The 4,272-nt window shown below is 44.9% G+C and overlaps 1 non-coding gene across 1 annotated transcript; it reads right to left on the minus strand.

Annotated features, from left to right (window-relative positions):
• Positions 1-3,073: 3,073 nt before the first annotated feature.
• Positions 3,074-3,147, minus strand: TRNAN-GUU. Its single transcript has one exon. It is a non-coding gene; the product is annotated as a tRNA-Asn (tRNA).
• Between the last annotated feature and the right edge of the window lie 1,125 nt (positions 3,148-4,272).

Raw genomic sequence — 4,272 nt, forward strand, 5'->3', positions numbered from 1 at the left:
CGTCAAAGACAGAGCAATGGGTGCTCTAAATGGGGGAAGAGAAACTATGGGGTTTAGTCCATCTGCAGGAAAAGTGGGTGGGGAAAGAGCCTCAAACAAGGTCTTTTTTTTCAAGGGGTTTGAAAAGACACGTCATGGACTGTAAGGAAGCAGCAGTGACTCATCTTCTGCATTTGGGAAAGTCAGGTGAGGGAAAAGGGGACTGACAGCAGGGCTCGAGAGAGGGTAGAGAGTGTGGAACCTGAACTGCAGGGGAAGGATCCTGAAAACAAGAATACTATAGGAAAGCTGTCAGGGCAAGCATATTGTTATCTAACTGGATCCCAGAACAGTTTCCCGTTGCATTTGTCCCCGATGAGCTGAAGTGTAGCCCCAGCACGCAGGCGCAGGACAGGCAGGATTAAGGTGCAGGCCTGTTCTGGGAGCGCTGCCCAGTGTCGGCCGCCAGCAGCGGGGCTGCCCCGTGCTATTTTTATTATGGCCGTGTCCAGAAAATGTTTTTAAAAGGCTGAAGGAAAGAAACCCTGCTGCCTAACAGAGTCCCTGCAGCAAGAGCGGGGCTTCAAGAGGGGCAAGTATGCTCAAATCTGATCAGCAACTGCTGCCCTAAAGAGGGGACAGTTCTTCACAGTGTTCTGGGAAAGATGCCTGATGGTGGTGAAGAGAAGGAGATAGAGAAGAGGAAAACATGACAAAGTTTGTGGGGACAGCCTTGATGATCCTGGTTGAACGTCACCTCAGTCCCAGAAACTCCTGCATCTGGTGCCGAAGAGTTTTGCGTTCATCCAGCCTCATTCCACTGAACCTTGGATGAGCCCAGGTTTCAGATTTGTCCCATTTAAAGTTTAGGTTCTAGTGCTTTACAGGAGCCTAATCCTTAACCTGGTCTCTTCTGAGAATGGCTTGCCATGTTACTTTTTCACCTTCTGGGAAGATACCAGTAGTATTTCTTCAGCAAGGCAATTTCTGATATTGGGTACAACATTTACTCAAGTTTAGTCCTTTTTCCTTAAGGGATAAAATTAGTAGGGTCCTAACACTGGATAATCTACCATGTACATAAATGACAAACTTTCAGGTTGATCTAATTACCAATGCCAAACACCTTAAAAATAACAAGTTGCCGGAAAATACAAATCTTGCATCGATTTGACAGGTGAGAAGGGAAGAAGGATGCAACATTCCTGGTCTATCAGCTATAAGCTTCAGACACCTCAGTTGTTTTAATCTAGTAAATCTTAAATTGTTAAAGTCAGCAGGGAAAAATCTGTCTCTTATTTCACCGCATGGTTTGGTTGTGCAACGTCTGATGTGAAATGGCCGAATATCTTCTCAGGCTGCTCCTTCCAGAGGAATTTTATTAAAATGGGCTTTGATCTGGTAACCATTTTATGTCCCAATTAATACTGGCTTGAATATACAGTAGTAACAGTCTCTTTGGACAGTTTGAATCACACTGCAAGCGAAGCATGTCAGGCTTTATCAAAGGAAAACAATGTTTTGTTTGGCTTTACAATATTCTGACTAAGTAGAAACGCTGGGAGTAAACATATTCTTGAAGCTTCATTGCAATATGGCACTTGAAACTAACCTTGGATGTCATGACTCATCTTTGCTGGGAATGCGGCATCCCTTGACCAGCTTATGATTCTGAATCCAAGAATATTTGCAAGCCAGAGGCAAAGACCGAGACTAAGAGGCAAAACTGAAGCAATAGATGAATACCTCTCTTGATTTCCATCAGAATCTTGAGTTCTTCAAGTCTAATGTTACTTCAGAAGACGCTGTCTTGCAGGAGTACCTGCAAATGCAAATATTGTTTGGCAATGTTTAGGTCTTGTGGATTTAATGGCCAAATAAACACATTTCCAAACACCTGCCAATATTGTCTGCTTTGCTTTGTAGAATTGGAAATAGCTCATTAGCAGATGGCATGAGCACATTGTTGGTATTAATAGACCAATACACACAAAAGGAGAACAGGTGACTTCTGCTTGTAATTAAGCTAATCGCAGAGGCAGCAGAGAGCTCCTATCTTATCAGGATTACTGCTTAAACTCCAACTACTAGACTGCACCAACAGAGCAAATATGATGCTCATACAGCATCGTGTGCTTTGGGGTTTCCCTGGAGTGGTTGGTGTCCAGGGTAGGACATCCCACTTATGCAGCTCTGTTCCCCTTCAACAGGTTAGCCTTCAGGGCTGCTGGAAAGCTAAATAATTTAGCTATTACTGAACAATTGGATATTTAAAAACCTTGACAGAAATAAAGTGTGCAATATATACAGACTAAGCCTTAAAGCTGTTCATTTATTTTTTTCCTGCTTTTACATCTTTTTCTTGTAGCCCAAGTTCACAGCCATTACAGTAACTTTTTATAGTCACTACCCTTCCACTTCTTTCAACTCCATTAACCCTTTAACCCCCTCATGAGCTTAGGTGTCAATCATAATAACGAGAAATATTTACCAAAAAAAAGCAGAAAATTTAGAGATACAGGAGACTAGACATTGGCAATTGGTTGCGAACATCTTTATGCCTCATTAGCAAGCCACAGGAAATTTGCTAGGGATATACCTTTCTGTAGGAACAGCGAGGGCTGGAAGGTGCGGCTGAAAACAGTCAGGGGAATGTCAGAGGAAAACTGTGTTTGCTGAAGTTTTGAACAGCAGCTCTAGGTTGGCTGATCTCTCGGAAGACTTCTGAAGGGCAGATTAAATGATTCCAGATGATGACAAAAAAACTCTGTTAAGAAAACAAAAGGCCTGGGCTTGCAGCCACTTCAGGCTTGCTTTTTCTGTGCCTGGAAGGAACCCTGCACCCATCCGCTGGCTGCAGCTCTCTTGGTGCCCCTTATCTTTCTTGTACAACCTCCTCTCAAGGAAGATTTGTTACATTTTTTGTCTGATCTCTGTCTTTACCTCCTGAGCTGGGTCCTGACCTCTCCATGAAATTGGCAGCAATTCTACCCGTTTGCCTTTTTCCTTCTTTTATTTTAGCCCAAGGAGATGAGTATTGTGTTATTTTTAAAGGATCATGGCCCCGTTACTACAGACAGAGGATGGGCAAATCCGTCCCTGGGTGGGCTCGAACCACCAACCTTTCGGTTAACAGCCGAACGCGCTGACCGATTGCGCCACAGAGACTCCCAGGCTGTGATTTTTTGTACCTTGCTCAGGTGGGTTACTGCTTGTGACTGGCCGTGATGCTTCCACAGCCACCCTCCAAAACCCCCACCCATTCACCAAGCAGAGTCTCGGCTGCTGTTTGGCATCTGTCTCCTCTTTCCCAGGCCCGGGGCGGGTTTGGTAGGAAAGGCGAAGCCCCAGGAAAGGGGCACAGCAGAGATTTTCAGGGTAGCCATCCCCCAGCCATGCAGCGGAGCCAGGAAATGCTGCACCTTACCAAGGGGAGCGAGAAGCATTCTCTGCTTTCAGGGGTCGAACATGCTGCTTTATCAAACAGAGAGTTTTTGGTCCAGGCAGCTGTAACAAGGGAGAGGACTGTGGAACAAACTGGGACTAACGCTCAGTCCAAGTTTTCCCCTGAACCTGAAGTGTCAGCAGACGGATTAATCCTGTCCTTTAAACATTGATGCCTTGCTAAATATGAGAAGATTTACAGGACTTCTTTCAACCGTCCTTGCTCAGGAATGCAAATGTGTTATTAAGGCTTGCCTTTGCATGGTAGCAGCTGGCAAAAGCAAGATGACATCAATAGGGATGGGTATGACTGAAGTGCCTCCTCAATAAGGACTAACCTACCAGCCCCTGGCTTGCAGCTGGGTACTCCCCTCTCCTAGTTTTGGCTGCTAAAATATGATGCGGTCAGCTAAGCTTCAGTGATTTCCTCTGGTCATAATGGCAAAAAGCATGATTGCTCTTACAGCTGGATAATGCTGCGTTTGCCGTTAGGACAGTAATAAAGTAGTGTCGGCAGGCAGTGCAGGTGGGCCCTCACACTTCTAAGAGGTGTTGGCGATATCCAGAAAATAAGATATTTTTTTTTTCTATGTGTGGGGTTTATTAGGAGCAAATCCCAGGCACTGAGCATTCTCTCTTGATTTTATTTGCAAGCTGCTACAGGTGAGACCATACTCAGTTTCACCATTTCATGGTTTACCACTGGAGTATAGTTACTACCAGCTAAAACAGCAGATCCTTTAAAAGTTGAAGCATCATCTCAGGTATCTTCCCAGTCCTGTATTTCTACACAGAGTTTCACGCCCCAGCCTGGGAAGTGCATCAGTACAGAGTTGGCTGCGCTGAGCA

This window comes from Charadrius vociferus, unplaced genomic scaffold, assembly GCF_000708025.1.
Source record: "Charadrius vociferus isolate BGI_N301 unplaced genomic scaffold, ASM70802v2 scaffold23, whole genome shotgun sequence".
NCBI lineage: Eukaryota > Metazoa > Chordata > Aves > Charadriiformes > Charadriidae > Charadrius > Charadrius vociferus.